We start from the raw sequence: 10,189 nt of genomic DNA on the forward strand, positions 1-10,189 counted from the left end.
TTTGAGACATATTTCAGGTTGCACAACAACCAAACATAAGCAGTTAGTTAAAAAAAGGCTATAGAAAGGACACATTTATTGCATCATTTCAATGTTTTGCTAAGTGAGTGATGCCAGTAGTTTGGGTACTAAAGGGCCAGTTATTGATGGCATGACTTTTTAATGTTTTATCAGAGAAGGTCACTAACCAGCATTTACTGGGGAGCATGAAGCATCTGCTGGGTTTGATTCTGTGCAGTGGATTCAATTTGGCTCATAATAAACCCTGTAAAGGCTTATAGGTGTGCTTTTGCATTAGGCATGTGTTACTTTTCAAAATAAAATATAATATATTTGTAATTACAAAATAAATTAACTGTAATGTTAACACGCTTAGACTAAAGATAAGCTGTATGGGAGCTACATTATTGTTTGTTTTGCATATATAGCAATAAAGCTTAATAATTGTCTTCCAGAGATTCATTATTTTTTGTTTGGGCCTGGCAGTACCTAGTTTATACCTCAGCGACAGAGCATCTATGAAAAGATAAAAGAAAATAATAACACAGAGACAGTAATCCCTGGGAAATTACATTTTGTGTTGTGCCTCAGGAATAAGCAGAGTGTGCACAACCAAGTGTTTACAAATCTGAACAAATGGGACAATTTCGGTTTGAAGCACTTTCACATATTCTGTTATCAAACATCCGGTCGTTGGGTAGATGTACGATCTGGGTTTGTTTTCTGTAAGGAATTACCATACAGATGGCCAAATCAGTTTTCTCTGATAAAAACAATGCATAATTCAAAGAGAAATCATGTCCTTACCTGCACTTACCATTAGTTTTTATAGAGAAATAGTGATCAGATGATGAAAATATTTAAAGTACGAATGTTACAGTGCACTTGACATTTCAGCTAGGCTTAACACTTTTTTATTCAATCATTGTGGTAGGCCTGTTTTTATGAAAGTTGTGAGCTGCGAGCTCTAAAAACCCAATCTTATAATGTCCCTTGACTCATTTGCATGTGTATTTGCATTTTATAGATGCCACATTTTCATTTCACTTTCCTTAGAAGTAAGTCTCCACAGGGCTGTGAGGGAGATAGCCACATCAGACTCTCTTCAAACATGCTAGTATCTAACTGTGGCTCCCTAAATGAGACGACGCAAGGTGAAAGACAAGTAAATGTTCACAAACTTCATCACTTTCCAAATATATCCCATTATCAAGGTGTATACCGATGGCACATCTGAAAATGAAGGTGTTAATTTGGTTATTAACAGTAACAATCCCCTTTGTGCCGCAGGTACATTGTTAATACTCCCCGCATGTACTGTATCATTCGCAGCATGTGCAAAATAATGGAGAGCAGAAAGAGGCAATTATACATTATTCAATATTTTGCTCTAAAAATAGACCTTACCATCTGCTGGGCCCTTGGAATGAATCCCAGTGTACAGTATTTTGTAGATAAATAGCATCAGACAGGAGAAGGTGCTTTGTTAATTTTCTAATGTAACTGTTGTTAATTGGTCACTAAATGAGACGTGGCCTTTTTTAACCCCATGTGTTAGTACAGTACTGCATGCATGCCGGTGTCTGCGTCTATGAAGCGAGAGGGAAGGGAAAGAGACGTGAGATAACGAACGCTGCCAAGGTGTCGAGGAGACTGAGATGAGGAGAAATGGAGGGAGAGGACAACTTTTCACTTGGCCCCCATCCAGCCCGCATATCAACTGTCTGTTGAGCTTCTCAAAGGCAATTTATTTTTAGATATTTCAAAAACTCATTTGAAGGCGATTTTCACTCTATGGCTGCAGCCCCTCGCCTTCAGCCTCCTCCCCATGCGCCAGCCTCACCCCCTCTCATGTGGCACCCGATGTGTCGCAGAGCCCATTCCTTGGCAGTCAGCACAGTTTTGATTTAATTCTGAGGGCCATCTGTAATCCCCTGCAGGACACAGAGGCCTGCAGCCCCGCGTACCGCCCGCTCTATCTCACTCTCTATCTGCCTTTTTTCCCACTATTCTCTCTGGACCCTACCTTTTCCTTTCTTTTTCACTATCAGCATCACCCCCAACCGTTCAGCTACCCCCCTGCTCTGTCGCCCCACTGTGAGACTGTCAGAAAATCTTAAAAATAATGGGATTGCAAATAACCAAAATCTACTGCAGTTGTTTAAAGAAAACGGCGCAGTAGACTTTAAACCAAGAAATCCTGTAAATCCAAAACTTTGTGCAATATGCCCTTTACTTTAACCATGGTTTATTTATCTGCTATTTGTTTCTACTTATTGGCTTTTGTATCATTAATAATGTGTGTCTACCTTTTTATTTAACATGTAAGTCTATTCTCTTTACTTTATCTGCACTATAGTCCTGCTGTTGTAATACCGTACATTTCCCCGTGGCAATTCTGATTCTGTAAAAGACCGCAATAATATGCTGATGTTGAACAGCAAGCACTTTGTCTAGCCCTATTGATCCGTGAATTCCTGATTTGTTGATTTGTTTCCATCAGTTTCAATAAAACAGCAATATTTAAGTGCTGTCCTAATTTTTCTTCAGCATTTAGAGCCCTTGCAACCTCCTGCCCCTCTCATGATTTGTATCTACGTATTTAGTCTACGTAGGATATGTCATACATATAGTGTCATCTTTCTGCCTTGTAGCATGGATGGTACTTTTGGTGATATAGGAGTTCACGGTGCTTGAAACACAAATACACTCACACAGAAGTTTAGAAAGCACATTATCTGCTACAGGGAAGTTACACTAGCTTGGTGGAAATATCTTTCCTTGACATTGCTCTTCACAAGCTGATTGGAAGTTACCCTGTGAGTGTCTTGTGGCCAGGGTGAAGCAGTTTGGCGCTCGGTTGACTCTGTAAGCTCTGGTCAGAGATAAGCACCTGGCTGGAGAGCTTTTCCATTTCCTCCCAAAGCGCCCAATCAAGTAGTGGCTGCAACTCAGCACTAAGGAGACCTAAATACTCCTCGCTCTTCCTGTCTCCTACTCCCCCGTGGAAGGCTTTCTGACTCGCGCCTTCTTTCTGTCTTTTGATTTCTCTTCAAACTTAAACTCTGAATATTTTGTTTTGCTCTAACGCTTGCCCCCAAAAAGCTTCAGTTTTTTTTTTCCTTCCAGTGAATTTTTTAGGGTCACGTTGTGGCGTTATTTCTCCAACTTTCCAGTAGAAAGTATCAATTTACAACACATACTCATTTAATCCCACTTGTGCAGATGTTGATATCTGCCCAGCTTTGGTAGCTAGGGGTTGTGACACGTCTGTGTGTGTTAATTAGAATGATCAAGGGGCCACAGAGCCCATAATCCTTTATAACCTGATTCAGGCAGAAATGTCTGTCTTCCTTTTGAATGTGTGCCCTTATCAGTTCCTGCATAGTGGTTGTTAAAACAATTACCAAATAAGATATACTACAAATTTGCCACATGCACAAGTTCTCTAATAATAACCCACTAGCCTAAGGAGTTACATTTAAAACCTTTACAGATAAAAAATAATAAGTAGGCAAGTAAGAGAAGGATTTTGAGGCTGTTTGATATGGATTATGCAGAAGCTGCTACAGCTAAATATCAATCACATGGCTCATTGGTTTATTTTTTGGGGAAATGGATGTAAAATCCTCTGATTGTTTGTACTCCTGTTGCTATCCAAAAATAAACCAATGTGACATGAACCTGATGCTTTTAAAAGAAATCTTTCGAACGGACATATTACCCCTTTGCATATAATAAGTTCTCCCCTGAATTTTCAGTCTCTTCTTCATCACTTTCTGCTCTCAACATGGGCAGGTGAAATCTTTTAAAATGCTGAATCAGCAGTGGCTCTGATAGGCTGGCTGGATACTTTGTCTTGCGTGTGACCTTGCCACTCCTCTGATGTCCATAACAAATTGCCCCAGGTTATCAGCATGATCATGCCCTGGCAACACAGCACAGGAATAACAACAAGCCCAACCATGCTGCATTTTGTGTGTGGGTGTGTTTGTGTGTTGTTACTGCAGCTCCACACATTTTAATTACAGTGCTGAGTGTCTCTCTTCTCTGGAAAATCAACATGGTCCTGCACATTTCAATTTATGCCTGTGCGACCCAATAAACAGATTCATAACACCTTCTGCATGTGTAAACATTGCTGTGTCAAATAACAATAATTAATTACTCAATAGCCTACAAACGCTTACATTTTTGCTTTCATGTGGCTGTAGGCACAGTTTTAAATTAAAGGTGTGTGCACATTCATTATTGCCTCCTCACCCCCCAGTACAGTAGTCAATGGCTTCAGTTATTAATGTGTTTAAATGTGATTCATTGAGTACAAATGGCCTATTGGTCAAGCTGTAAGTGGCTGTGTCATCCACAAGTGCTGCAGGGGTTGTAATTCCCTCTCTGTTCAATACACACACACACACTCGGCGCTTGATGAACAAGCTAGTCCGGGCGATTTGCTGCAGAAGCAGGATTTTATAGTGTTTGTGTGTGTGTGTATTTACATGTGCAAGGGCAGACACATTTAGTAGTTAACTGAAGTGCACGTGAGAATGATTTCACATCCAAACATCATTGATTCAATCTCTCCCTGTGTTTTGTATCATTAACCCACAATTTAAAAGTGCTTACACATACAATAGTGTGGCATCAGTCCATATGAGTCTTTTTCATAGTCAGGGTCACTCACATGGACCCCAGAAGCCCCTCACACTCTGAGCCCAGCATGATAGATGAGGGCTCTTATTGTTGAGCCAGGCTAGCAGTCCCCCCTGAACTCCAAAATACAGTATGAGCCACATATACAGGATGCTGTCGCAGCATTGCATTGGCACACACTATCATAAAGTTCCAAGGGCATCGATTTTACAGTGCTTCATTAATATGTATTGGAAATTATTTTCCACTTTGTTAAGGCAAGTCTTGCTTCCCTGAAGGTTAGGTCCAGTGGGAGTGTGCGCATGTGTGTGTACAGTTTGAGCGGTGCCAAATACATCACAAGTGTACTAATCAATGTACCATGGGTATTCAAGTCTTGCTCAGCAAAAAAATAAAATGAGTAATGCTTCTTGCTGCTCAATAATATGTTGTACAGGTTGTGTTCTCCATTGTTGGAGATTCAAAAGGTTTGGTAATTACATTAGCATGACCTCATGATTGATATTTCAGGGGAATCTACTGATTCATAAAAGATCATTTCACGGCCAATGATGCAAATTGGATGTTTTGATCAAATGTTTTACCCCATTCCAACCATTGACGCATGAACAAATGCTTGAATAGACCCCATTCTAGACCCCATTATTGACCCTATCGACTAACTAGCACCCTGTTGCTGATACTCCTGCTTATTCAGATTTTGATAGCCGATCCCAGTCCACAGTCCGTAGCTCTTTGGTCCGATCAGGATGTGAACCGGCGACCCTTTGGTCCAAAGTCCAATGGACTGAACCACTGCCTATATAAAGCATCAAGTTATTTATATTTGCCCTACAATATTCTCAAATGTTTCCCAATAACCGCCAAACCACATCTATTTTGCCAAACAGTATTGTATTTCTAATAACATGGCTCTCTTCTAATAATACTCTATTGGCGCATTTCCACTGCAGCGCGTAGCACGGTTTAAGCGTGCCGTGCCAAACCTGGCCCATTTTTTTGTTGCTTTTCCACTAGGGGTAGTTCCGGCTAGCGGGTACTGTTTCACAGTTTTCTGGCTCTCCAAAATCCAGGTTTTTTCCGGGCCAACAACCGGGCTGAGTATGCTAAACTAGTGAGAGAATCGCTGGCAAGGGGGCTACAACTACAACAAAATGAACATATTTTACCGTGATTTAATTGTAATACACGTTTCAAAATGATGCCGAAGTAACAACATACTGATACCGGTTAGTAAAAACCATGAATTCATGCTTTGACAAGTCTGCAGACAAGACAGCAGGCGAAGACCCTTTACAATGCGTGTTTTCTGAATGGAGATCGGATCGATCAGGCTAAGCTAACGTTGTATATGCTCCGACCGTCCACACTCACAACAACGGCCTACAGACATAAATAAACCAGCGACTGTATTCGCCATGACACAGACAGTCTGTGGTTTGTACTTGTTTAACTTTTGTCTAGTTTCTGAACAGATATGAGGAGCTGTGAGCTCTGAGTGCTAACAGCTAACGGCTGATGTTGGTTTTGTGTTTCTCATTGAAGATGACGTCACGGCTCCGCCTACACTGCGTTACTATAGTTACTGCCCCAGCTACTAAACTGTAATGGAAACGCAGCATAAAGTGAGCCTGGCCTACCAAGGCCTAACTATACCGTACTAAGCCGTGCGAGGCCCTGCAGTGGAAATGCGCCATTAGATGCTGACCCAGGGCTCCCCAGTCTTCTTAATTCCTTCTCTGATTAGTGCTAATGTGCGCTGGGCATTGTTTCTTAATGGGGCATAATATTGGCCGCCATGGCACAAAGCGGGTCTCATTGGGGAGCTGGTGACACCCGGGGCTGATTTGATTAAACCCAGAATATCCCATTCTAAAGCTGCTCATTACACTGGGTAACCAGGGACCCAACGACAAGACCACTTAGCATATATAATCGCCAGGTAGCGGGAGATTTGGGTTAAGATTAATGAGAGGATTGGGGGGCATGGAATAGCTGTAAAGAGATAAAAACTTTTCCATAAAAGATTTCATCAGAACATTGTGAACATATCTGAAGTTTAGCAGCTATGAATGTCATTTTTCATCTTTACATATAGTTTGCGCTGCAGGTATTATAGACCTCTTGTTGATGAAATGTCAAGTGTCATTTTAATGTGGCGCATGTTTAAAATATGGGCCTTGGATGGATTAATAGAGACCCACCCCCAAATTGCAGTTTTCCCTCCCCGGAGCAAATGAAAGCACAGCAACCTGCATTAGTATTATGAATATACTCCCAGATGTCTGAGATTAATCCTCAGAAAATGGCACTTAATTTTTCAAAAGAGCGAGAAATGTTGGCCTCTTTTTAAATTGAAAATATCATAATGAAAGATTTTTACTGCAAAAGGCATCGCACACATTTACCCTCCCCCTATGCAGGCGCTCATACATTGAGAAGACGATTTCCCCTCTACATCTTTTAGAAATAAGAGATTTAAATGGAGGTGTCAGCACCGGGAAGATTGATAGGTCTCAGTTAATGTGTTTTTTCTCACTCCGTAGGAATTAACTCCTCTTCTCAACTCTGGCTCACCCGGGAGGGCAGAGTAATGAACCCTAAAAGCAAAGTGCTGAGCATGTTTATCTTTTTTCCAAGTGTCTCTGCTGCCACAAACCCAAATTCCTTGACTCCATCCATGACTTATTGAGGGGCTCAAAGCTCAAAGCCAATTTCACAAACATGTCCTCCATCTCCTATTTACGAATAGGTGTGTGCATTGAAGGGAAAAAGAGGACTTAAGTGTATACAGGTTAAAATTCGGTGTGTATGTGCAGCAGTCCTGTGGGGGGTGTATATATACAGTATGTGCACCTGGGGAGCTTTACTCACCTTACATAAAACAGAGGAGAAAATGAGGTGTGTTTTTTTAATCATTGAATCGTGTTTCCATTCTCAACTTACTGAACCGTCTGTAGAGCTTTGAAATGGCCCAAAAGCGTGTCTACTTTTTTTGGGATGATTTATGGTTTCTATAGATGTTTTGCACAATTGCATATCCACTGAAACATTTATATTCTAGCCCAAAAAAAAGCAGCAGCAGAGCATATACACTTTGTTTCAGCACATACAGGAAAGAAAATCTGCTCACTAATGAATCTAACCTTTCTGATTGTTTGGACTGAGGATCAGTGTGGAGAGCACTTTTACTGTTTATCCTTGAATAGATTTCATTGTTAGGTTTTCTTCCCAGTCAACTGCTGTTGTGACTATTTGTGGTACAGCTTACAGTGCTGTTATCACAGAAGGAGGCTAATGTAGCAGGCTATTATATCTTAATTGATGTCTAAAGATAAAATTGTGTGTACTCGGAGAATGTTTATTTACAAAGATATGCACATTTTACAGAATTCCCAACTGCCCAAATCCATTAGTTTGCATTCAAGTTCATTCTTATGTCTGAGTCCATACACATATGATTTCTGGATGAAACCCAGAGCCCCGTGAGACCTCTGCTCCTGATCTCTGCAGAAGAAGGGTCCTGTTATAGTCCACACATCCCCACCAGGCAGCGCCTGGCTGGGCTTTTGTCCTCTGTGTCCTGCCTGGATATGGTCCTCTGCTTTCTAGCTGTTTTTTCTCTCTTAGCTTGACATCCGTGACAATTACTTCAGGCCTAGGGGAGATAATGCAAAGGACATGTGCAAGGGCACAAATGAAATTAGAATATAAAGACTCAAACTCTGCATAAACACTGCACAAGTACATACAAGTTGGTTTTAAAACTTTCACTGCCATCTGTCTATCATTTATCAAACTACCAGAATTAAGTCAAATGTAACATCATTCAATAGGACAAGATATCAACAATTATTCAAATTGAAGTTTATCCTCATTATGATAGTATCAGAGGGTGTCATCATCTAATGATTTATGTTTATTATCTTTCATTTCACTTTTTAAGATATTCTTAAGATAAAAATATACTATTGGACACGATATTTTAAGAGGATGGCATGCCAAACGAGTGGAGCTGAACTGAAACTATGCATCACCCCCCCCGACAGATGGATATTGATGTTAATTGGGGAGCTTCTTGCTAACAAGTCAAGGTGCTCAGCATTATCCAACCATCCATTAAAATCGTGTAATGTGCCCATTGAATATTTTTTCTTCTCACTAGATAACTATCCATCAGTGTGTGTCAGATATTGGAAGGTGGGTAATGAATAGCTACTACAGGTAACCATAAATAATGCAACGCACCTTATCAGGGGTGGAAGTCAATCTAAATGCCCGCTGTATAACCAAACTGATCGATCCTCTGCTGAGAGGCTCTGCATGCCTGTCCAATGTTTAGCTAACACATCTAATAATGTACAAATACATTTAATTTGGCACTATTTCAGCAAGGTCTTGCTTTGGTGGTTTTTATATACCTTCACAAATTCTACAGACAACGGCTAAGTACAATTATTTTGAATTTGAAGCTGTTGCTGCTCCAACCAATGGCATTCATGGATTTAAGATTCAAAGGTTTAAGGGTTTTATTGTCATATGCAGAGTAGCTACAGTGTGGATATGGCAATGCAAATCTTAAAGGTCCCATGTCAAGCTTTTCCGGTTATTACCCGTCCCCTTGTGTGTTATGAAGGTTTTTATGCATGTAAACGGTGTGCAGAGTCAAAACCCTCAAAGTACACCCTGTAGCGAGTAAAACTCTAACACAGAAAATACCTCCCCAAAACGCCTCGTTGGAGATACGTCATTGTCCATTTGATTCTTCCGGGTACGGGATGATGTAATACCGTACCCGGAATGAAATGGACCAATCCGTGGAGCCGTTACGTTACGTCCGCGGAGCCGTTACGTTAAGCCCCCGCTGATTGGTCCAAATTGACCAATCCACGGACTTCCTCACACACAGGCAGCTCTGCTGATTTCTCCTTTCTGGCTGCAGGCTGATAACAGACAGTTGGGATCGCGGCGAAATTCTCTCTGCAGACCCATTCTCACAGCTTTTATCAACCTTTTTCTTACTCAATATCAAGCCACACTTATTGTTTTTACTTCGGCTGTGAGTTTGTGTGTGCTCAGGATGAGTTTGGCTGTGTTTGGCTGTGTATCGCTAACAAGGAAACAACACCTCCACGGAGCTCAGCGCTATTCACAACATCCCGACCAATCAGAGCACACTGTGCTCACAGGGAGGGTGGGGGCTGGAGCTATTGGAGCTCCAACGAGCCGTTAAAGGCAGAGAGTGAAATTCAGTGAATACACGTAGTTTACAGAGATGCTGTATGAGAAACCAATGTTTGGAAAATTGCACAATATAAATCTATTTTAGTATACCTCAACAATGGAATTATGATCAGTAGAAATGGCCATGACATGGGACCTTTAAGTCCCAGGCTCCTCCAACAATGTGACATAATATATATAAGACATAAAACAAGAAAACAACAAAAAAAAACAAGAAAATAGTGCAAGATTATCTTGCAAGACCAATGTTCAAGTAATGCAGATGTAGTAAACTAAATACATTGAAAAAATA

The sequence above is a fragment of the Trematomus bernacchii genome, unplaced genomic scaffold, assembly GCF_902827165.1.
Source record: "Trematomus bernacchii unplaced genomic scaffold, fTreBer1.1, whole genome shotgun sequence".
In the NCBI taxonomy this organism is placed as follows: domain Eukaryota; kingdom Metazoa; phylum Chordata; class Actinopteri; order Perciformes; family Nototheniidae; genus Trematomus; species Trematomus bernacchii.